At 36.2% G+C, this 10096-nt stretch overlaps 1 long non-coding RNA gene across 1 annotated transcript; it reads right to left on the reverse strand.

The window, feature by feature from the left end:
• Positions 1-3561: 3561 nt before the first annotated feature.
• LOC125804600 (uncharacterized) lies at positions 3562-9474 on the reverse strand. Its single transcript, XR_007440720.1, has 2 exons — positions 9260-9474; positions 3562-6628 (listed from the first exon to the last, which is right to left on the reverse strand). It is a non-coding gene; the product is annotated as an uncharacterized LOC125804600 (long non-coding RNA).
• Positions 9475-10096: the final 622 nt, after the last annotated feature.

Here is a 10096-nt window from a genome sequence, read left to right on the forward strand (position 1 = left end):
ATCTTTATAGCACACTCAGGGCAGTACCATGGAGAAATCACACAGATGTCCTCTATGCTTTGATAGCCTACACATCTAGGGTGGAACCAGTCTTTGCAGGCTTCGCACTGTGCATAAGGCTCCTCGGGGTTGTTGTACGTTTTGCATACACAAAAAACCGGCTCAGGATCATAAGCTAAAATATTTTGTGAAGCTTCACCTGGCGTATCTTCACCATACTGTTCAACTGTTTCAGCTGGACAGAATTTTTGCGGGAAAGCTTTTGCTCTTGACTTTAAACAACGTCTGTCCTCATGCCACACTTGATACAGCCATTTTCTAATGCGCAAATTGTTATTCCAGACTTCCTTTGCAATTGTACCCCATATAGAGTCTGGGTTTCTGTAGCCTTTATGATCCAACCATTGGCGTAGGAACCGGGGGGGATGGGTGGGACATGTCCCACCCAATATTAGAAACAGGTGGATATGTCCCCCCCCCAAAATGAAATAGTTTCGCTCAGCTCAGTCGTACTGTCAATGAAGAGACCGACCGCTAAGCGCTGGGAAACCAATCACGGTGCGTTTCAGGGAGAAAGTCCCGCCTTTCAGAATAAACAGCCAATCAGCTCGCTGGTCTTGCGAGAAGAGTTAGCGTGCTGCTGGAGGAGAAGCCCCTCCCCCTCGCTGTGAGATTTAGAAGCGGTGTCCAGCATCAGCTGGTGTTGAAGTAAATCTGGATATACGGCGATTTTTCTAAGAGTTAACGGAGCTAACCATGTGACCTGTGTTGAGATTATTTCTGATAGCTGGTTAAAAAGACTCCTCTCCAAATCAAAACACACAGATTAAACCCACCGTGTGATTAATAAACTGCAGCTGTGTTAGTCAGTTATCTTAACTTTGGAATTAGCTAGACAGGGAGTCAAGGCTTAAAAAAAAAAACATAAATGTTATGTTCAGCTTGCCCTGATATGCCTGATCAGCTAATCACTATTTCATTTTCAAATTGTGTTTATTCATTTAGGATTGCAGGACGTATTGTAAGCTATAGTAAACTAAAAAAATAGTTAGCTAGAAGCCAGATGTAGTGGATAGCCAGAATTTAGTACAATACTTTATGTTGGTAGTTTAAAGCAGTTTATTAACCCTGATCTCTGCCCTAAAATTGTGTTGTATCCACCAGATCCAACTGATTAGCTAATAAACAGTCCTTTACTGCGTTTACCTGTTAAAACCCCTTAGCCCCCTATTGAGCATAAATCATTATGTATGTCAGCAGTGTATTAGACACATCATACCTCCACTTACTTTATTAAGTGACTTTAAAGCAGAGTAGGCAGTGGGGATATGCAGTAGAATGTGTAGGAACAGGGTTGAGAAACACTGCTCTAACCTGACTTCTGTTTATTTGTAGTTCACAGTAAGACTAAATCCTGAGTAAATAGAGGGATTCCAGGCGAATCCAAATGTTTTTTTCTTTAGTCTAATATTTATATTAACTTCTGTCAAAAATCTCTATGAAACGTAAAGTTACATTCTTTTTTCAAAAAAGGACACCATCATAAGAAGTGCTTTCAGTAGAAACAATTAAAAGCGCAGATGATAACTGATCAGTTTTTGTCATATATGTATATAATTGAGACATTTCACGCATATTTGTTTAAATGTTATTTGGAGTAACATGGCGATTGTAAAGTCACCTTTACTTGGATGTAACTAATAATAAACAGAGTACAGAAAAAAGGGATTATTTGTGATTAAAAGTAATTCCTTAAATGTTGTTCTAAGAAACTATGTGGGCTTTGGTGCATATTAGCAAATGTGTCCCCCCCAATATCAAACCCGCTCCTACGCCCTTGGATCCAACTGGCTAATGTGTCTTTGAAAAAGACTAATAATTGTCTCCTCTGAATCATTTTGATTTTTGAAAAGATTCCACGGCATGATAAAGCATAAAAAAGATATAACATACTTGACAACCTATACGACATCACCTTCCGTCACTCTCCATGGTCCATTTGAAGATTGATTTGGTGTGGTTTCTAATGTCCTGCTTCCGCGACAATGATAACGGGCAATGGCCGATCAGATCAGATATGTTCACATCAACAAGTTGTCTTGGGAAAAACTTAGCATAATAACGAAAAATTCCAAACAGTGACACCTGTTGGTTTGGATTTTTTTTTACAGCATTTACCATCACGTGTTTTTAATATACTGCAGGTGGCACTGTTTTGTTAACTATGACTTTTAGGGCCACTTTTAAAAAAATTAAAACAGTTCACATCCGGAATAAGGTCATATAGTATTACGAGATTAAAATCTTATATTAGAAGAATAAAGTCGTAATATTACTAGAATAAAGTCTTAGTATTTTGAGGGAAATGTATTTCTAAATGCTTGGGCTGCAGTTTAAAAATGGAGCAGGGAGGAAGGAAAATAAGCATTTTCCACACATAATCTGTTACAGGGCTGCAGTGATACCATTCCTTATCTACATTTTTAACATCCTGCTTATTAATGCTCTATTATTACATTTAGGTAATACAGTGCAGATTTAGCGGTGGTGGTGTCCCTTGAAGGGAGCATCGCACTGCTTTGCGGTTTTTAAGAACATAGATACAGTTCCAGTCATGAACAATGGAAATAAACATTTTACTGTACAGGATGACTGTGTGTAATAAACAGTGTTCAGCACGTTACTTTGAAAAAGTAATTAGTTATAGTTACTCGTTACTTCTCCAAAAAAGTAACTGAGTTACTAACAGAGTTCCTCCACTATAAAAGTAACTACTTACCAGTAACTATCGCGTTACTTTTATTATTTGCCCGTCAAAAAAAAAGGAAATCAATAATGTATTTACTATTATTATTAGAAAAATTTGTAATACTGAAAAAAACAGAAAAACGGAAAAACGGGAATGAAATTAAACAAACCAAGCCACACTCAAATGAAATATGTACACTGTAAAAAGTTTCCTGTAAATTTTACAGCAAGTTAATGGCAAAAAAGTTGCCAATAAGAGATTGTAAATTTACAATAATTCACTGTAATAGAAAATCACAATATTGTACTGTTTAATTAGAACAGTAAATTACTGTAGTAGAATTACAGTGCATTACCACCTCTTTACAGTAAGTATTGTCATAAATAAATACATTATAACACTGTAATCCATCTTAACAATAACCAGCTGTAATAAACATTTTTTACAGTCTTTACCTGGCAACTCGAGTTGCCAATAAAAGATTGTACATTTACAGCAATTCACTGTAGGAGAATATTACAACATAATACTTTTTTTTGAACAGTCAATTACTGTAAAATAACTTACAGTACATTACCACTTTTTTCCAGTAGGTAATGGTATGAATGCATATAAATACTGTAATTATTCTTTACAATAACTAGCTGTAACTCTTTTTTTCCCCCTGTCTTTCCCTGGCAACCCAAGTTGCCAATAAAATACTGTAAAATTGTTAATAATATAAATCTTGAAAAAAAAAAACAGCTTTTTTCCATATAGTTAGAAGAAATTTAAAAGTACAAATAGTATTTCAAAAGATAAAACATACAACATTTGTTCCCATCAAGTATTTATTATAAAAAAAGTCTGTCACAATATGTACCACTTTTAGTTTCATTCAAATTTCACAGTAATTTGTATTAGAACAACTCAGGTTACATCTATATATCCTAATCTGGGATCACACAGGGGAGTATAGGAAAGAACAGAAATCTGTTGAAGAATCACTCCACAGGAACAATAAGAATAACAGGCTGCTAATTTACATTAACATAACCAAAGAGGAAATACACTGTATTTTGGTATAAAAAAATAAAAAATAAACTGCAACAAACACAATAAAAATAAAAAGTGTTAAATAAACCATATGTTTTAGATTTTAGATTCTTTAGGTTGTTGCAAGAGTTACCAGCCCCAAAAAACAAAAGTTCACAGCACCCCAGATAAGAGATACATATTTTGCTTTGTTGAACAATTAAAATAAATACCATTAAAATAAAAAATGAAGTCATTCAGACCATGAATGAACACTTAAGTACTAAACTTAAGTGTTCATTCATGGTCTGAATGACTTCAGTATTACAATGTAAGAAAAATAAATAAATAAAAATAAATAAATGAATGAAAAGGTGCATCAACTTGTGACAAGTACTGTATGCTATTAGATTTACAACCAACTTACACGCAGTCAATAGGCAAACATATCTACTAGTACATACCAAAACTACAAAAAATGTTAAACATAAATTTGACATTTTGTCTTTTTGTAATAATCATGAAGATAAATAAACATTTTCACATTATGCAGTAGTATGCTGAAGACAACATTTACACCGACATGCAAAGCCAGTCGAAGTCCATTAATTTCCTTAGAAGGCTGCAAACTTTGACATTCATGGAGTGTTTTTTCTTCTCCACTACCTTTCCACTTCTTTTGCTCAGGACCTGCTCAGTAGATGTCTTAGAGCCAGTGGTTGTGTTGATTCCCACAAAACATCTGCACAGTCAGAAAAAGAGCTGTATTAGAACATTTTAAGACAGCGTCTATAGGGCAGTTGTAATCTGTAATGTTCTATTTTCAAATGAATTCCCTCTATATACATTTCTAATCGCAACAGTTTTGTCACTAATAATGAGTTTATTTAGGTGCTATCCTTTTAAAATGCTACAATAATATATTACTTAAGTTATGTGTTTAGTGGGATATAAACAAATAATTGTTTTTGTTGGGCTATGTATTTTAAAAAGTCCTAAAATTAAAATTTTATTCCATCATACACAAGAATGTGAGGCATTTGACCTTTTTTTGCACATTTCTAAAGGAAATTAAAATACAGTTAATTAAAAATGACTTCATATTTAGTACATGCAAATGACTGACTCATGACCAATATGTTTTGGCTGCGAGGTCTTATTGAAATTTTTTATGTGTGTTGAAGTTGGCTCATGATTACTGTGTGATACTGATGTACATTCAATCATGTTAGAAATCCAAATACAGCTTTAATCATTTTAACATATTTAAACAAATATGCGGCTCAACTTTTTTAAACTAACATTAAAAAAAAGAAAGAAAAATGTACCCAAGTAAACCATTCACCAAATTAAAGGGATGAATTATACTGAAAGAAAAGGGGGAAAAAAAAACACCACACCCCTAAACAAAATCACACCCAAAGCGAAAGTGTTGGACTTTTAAGTAACCAAATAAATAATGTGGAACTATTTTTTGAATAACACTCATTTACCTTTGGATAAAGTCTAGAGTGCATGAGGCCTCTTTTTGGTATTCCAAATTAAAGTTGTAGAATGAGGCAAACAAAGCTGCCAAGCCTGCAGCAAAGTTGGGATGTGAAGACAAGACCACCTGACCTTCTATACTCATCATCCAATTTGCTGAGGTCAGTGTCTCACCTTAAATAGTTAAACATTTATTCATTAATATAAATGTCTCTGACCAACCCAAGTTGCAATAGTAAACTAATTTAGTACCTTGAACAATCAATCTTGGAGAGTCTGGTAAAACTGATTCCTCCACATCTGCTGGTGTGGCTGTGGCCTAAAACACAAACATATATACAATAGGCTAATATAAAAGACATAATTTAAGATTCACTCTAACAAATAACCCCACAAGTTTTGGAAACTGAAAGCAGAAGTCAAATAATAAAAGTAATTATTTAAATGCAGATTAAACTTACTTAATAGCTCGACCTTGACAGAATTTGCTGGACTTCATTTGTTGGTTTTTGGCGAAAAAAGTTAACGATCATCTTCCCTCTGTGCTCAATTGCATCAGTAATTTTTTCAAGGATAGAGATGTCAGTTAACAGCTTAAAGTGATTATAAATTTCTTTTGGTGTAAAAAGAAATGGCCAGCCAGTTTTGAGCTCCACAATAGATGGGGCTGGACTTGCATTGATGGTTTTTCGTTGCAAGTAGTAGGTCCTCTCCATGAGCTGAGTAATGTGCCCTCTCTCTGCTGCTGCTGGACCCTCACGAGCATAAAGCTCTTTCATTTCCTCCTGCTTCTCTTTCAGAATTGACTCAGTTTCCCCTTGAGGACAATCAGGTTGCCATCTGATGCACCCATATTGGTCCGATGGCCCTTTTGCTCGGTTTGTAGTTGGTGAACTGGAGTGTCCTTTCATCCTTCTGCGCCTTCCTATTACACTGTTACGGTTGAGGTGTTCAACTCGCGTTTTTAGCTGGTTCACCAGTGAAGCAAACCCACTTCCAATTCTGGTGCCATCTTTTAGAATGTCTGCAAAACTTTCTGGATATTCCTTAACAACCATCTTGGCGACTGTAACGCAGTCTGATCTAGTAGGATTGGGCTCAATAAGTCTTATTTCGTCTACAATGACTTATCATCTCCCGACGGTCTCGAGGAGTAGGCCGCTGTTGTGCATTTATCGAGAGTTTTATTCCTTGGGGCATCTTGCTCCATGGGACCTTAAACTTGTCGAGCCAAGTACTAAGATCTATTACTCTGGATCTGTCATTTGGGCTGGATGTACTTGGTGTACTGATGATGGGTTGGCTATTCCTTAGACTTCTTGATACGTCTGCAGGTGTTGGACTTTGGACATCTGAACGAAGAACAGAACTTTAATTCTTCTGAAAACAATAAAGAAATGCAGAATTGTTACATTAGATAAAGAGTTTCAAAAGAACACTTGGGGGACCAAACTAACAATTAGTATTTACCATGCTTTGAGAGATACTCTTTTTTGCTACTCATTTATTTAGATGCAGAAAGTCTGCCAGAATCAATATACTGTAGAATGAGTTTTCCAGTTATAGTTTCTATTTCTATTTATCCCGATATACTTTTTAGTACTTTCAGAGGTGTGAAGCTTGTTACCAAAAAGTTAGGTTGTGCCTGGATATAAGCCACAATAGTGACATTCTATTTAATACTCTCCAGGGAGAACACTATAGTCTAGATGGAAACAGGGGTCCACGAGCACATAGTGGATTTTTTTTTTCCCACCTGTTTTTCCTAAACTTTGAAGTGTCTATTTTAAGATTCTGACAGGTAACAGGATGAAATAATGTCCCATGATATTTATTTTTAACCCTTTAATGCATCTATGGCAATTCTGAACCTGAAAAAAATGATGAAGAAATTGGCATATCTCCTTGAGTTCACAAACTTTACAGATAAATGAGCACACTTTTCCATACAATTCTGGGCCAAGGAAGTCAATAGAATGGTTATTTCTAAGTTTTTTAAACATTTTGACTCTTATCTGGGACAAAAAAAAAGCAGAAAATGTTAAATGTGACTGTATGTTTTCACATTATACTAATTCCTGCACACTAAATAAAAACATCCTGAGATTGTACTTAATCCTTAAAGTGTGTAATTTGAGATTCTGACGGGTAACAGGACAAAACATGTCCCGTGGGGCTTATTTTTAATTTTTTACTACATCTATCCCAGTGCCAAACCTAAAAAATGAAATTGGCATAGCTCATTCAGTTAAAAACCTACACAACCAAATGAACACACTTTTCCATACAATTGACACATGTTGACTTAATTCTGGGACAAAAAAGATACAAAAATTAGCAGAAAATGTTATGATCGCCTGTATGTTTTCACATTATATTTCCATTATAACCCTAGTCTATTTTTAGATCCAGACACCAGGATGAAAAAAGTAATTAGCTGCAGAACTAATTGATGATAAAATTCAACAATGTACTAAAAATAAAATATTAGTATAGTGGGGTACTAATAATTTTTATCCTCATTATCATCATTGAAGAGATCATCAAAGTCTCTTTTAAATCTCAGTCCCTTCCTCCAGATCATCGGTCCCCTCTCCAATCAATTCTGTCTCTTCTGCTCTTGCAAAAATGTCAACAAGAGAAGGAGGGAAGATGGGGCAAACTGACCAGACCGGCTCCAACACCCCCTCTTCCATTGTCTTCTCCCAACTCATGCACTGATCGTAAGGGTTTGGCCTTTCAGGTTTTGGCTGATCTGTCCTTTCTTAGAAGCCAACCCTGTAGTTTACTCTGTCTACTTTAAAACTTGCATCCAGGGCTCTGTTAACACCCACCATCTTTTGCAGCATCTTGGTTCTCACAGCATCAATGGAGGTCAGTTGACCATGGACATACATAACATTATCTCCTGTTGGAGCTCATTGCTGTCCTGCCACAATGTACCAAGCTGCAGCTTCTTCAAGAGAGCTACTTTTCCCTTGCCCTTGAGAGCACTGGTGCAGCATAGAATCCCAGAAGAGTGCTGCAGTATTTAGATCCCAGAGCTCCAGCTAGCTCAGAGACATTCACTACATGCTAAGGTTGACACTGCTGACATGGTAAAGGAGGTTCAGTAATGTCTCTGTGTTCGGGGTCCTCATCACACTGGACTTGTACCCCCACTTTACAGCTTGATGGAGGTACAGGAAAACACGGGTGTCTGTCTCCTCCTGGTTTGACTGCATGGCGTGGATCTCTGAAACCTAAACACTTAACAAATTGTACAATTTTTAACACATACCTGTATATTGAACACACTACAATTCTAGCGCTCCATTCAAATGTTTTTATAGCGTTTGATATGTGATGACAGCCACAGTTAAGCACCGATAACTATGGTCTAGCTAGTTGCCGAGCTACCCACTGTCTTATAGAATTACTACAAACCTAGCTAGCCAGCTAACACTAAGTAACTATAGTGTATGTCAGCTAAATAAACTGTAGTTAGCTCGCTAGCTAGCGAGGTAACGTTAGCTACATTTAGCTGATATACACCACAGTTAATTAATTAGTGCTAGCTAGCTAGCTAGGTTGGTAGTCATTCCATTAGACAGCAGTTAGCTCGCTAGCTAGCTACATTTAGCTGACATACACCACAGTAACTTGCTGCTAACTAGCTTGACTGTAGTTAGTTAGCTGGCTAGCTAGCTAACCTAGATAACCTAGCTGCATGGCACACCTTTAAACCAAATAAAGAGTTAAACTAAGTAGTTAGATGTTTTATCAACCGATCATACTTAGGTTAATAAAACACACATTCCAATACAACACTCCAAATAACTTCAATATGTTCCATCTAACCAATAACCAATGAACAGAACCAACAAAGCTAACAAATGCTACTCTAACAACAACTAGCTAGCAAACTCTCTAAATAAACCAGGTTTGGCTTGCTAATAAGCCTCACGTAGCACCACGTGAATCTAGTCTAATTTAAAAGGTTTCCTAAAACAAAGGTTAATTCTTACTCACAAATGCAGGTGTTCTTGGAGTTTTCCTCAGGTGGGTGAGCTCAAGAACAGCAGTAAATCCTGAGGAAACTTCTTCTTTCCAGGGGAAAACAGAACTGCCTCTTTGCCCCCAGTAGGTTATGGTTAAATACACAGGTGGCAGTTGTATTTGTAGGGCATCCCATGATGCATTGCGTTCTACAGTTTTACAATGGAAAATCGTTAAACAGTTATTTACTGTATGGTTTTACTGTAAAAAAATACAGCAATTGGTTACAGTGTATATATAAACAAAACAAAATAATGGACAAAAACAACAATCTAATGACCGTTAAAATGGTATTAATCAAAAGAGAATTAATCAAATCAAAAGCTTCACCAAAAGAGAATAGAGCGGGACCAAAAAATCCGACCCAGCCCGAGCCCGCGCACGTTATGCCCGAGCCCAACCCAAACCATGAACTATATCATTATGAGCCCGACAAGATCCGCCCCATAAACTGTCTGTTTTCGGGCTGATTGAATTAGCGAAATATAATTATGTTAATCAACACTGTAACATAAAAGCATAGAACTATTATTTAATTAAAATGATTTTTAAGAACAGCTACACACAGTGCTGTTTTTCTTTTTTCTATTCAGTAAGTTTTAATTTGTTTTTTAGGGTGGGCTTGCTAGTTTTTATTAGTTTTCTCACATCTCATCAGAGAGATCAATCTAATAAACATGAGAGAGAAAGAGAGAGAGAGAAAGAGAGAGATACTTCTGGTATGAGCTACTCACAGTTAAAGGTTCTCACACACTGTATCTCCTGTTTCTCTTTTATCTGCCTGCGCTCATATTGTAATCCCATACATAA

This window comes from Astyanax mexicanus, chromosome 9 (assembly GCF_023375975.1).
Source record: "Astyanax mexicanus isolate ESR-SI-001 chromosome 9, AstMex3_surface, whole genome shotgun sequence".
Lineage (NCBI taxonomy): Eukaryota > Metazoa > Chordata > Actinopteri > Characiformes > Acestrorhamphidae > Astyanax > Astyanax mexicanus.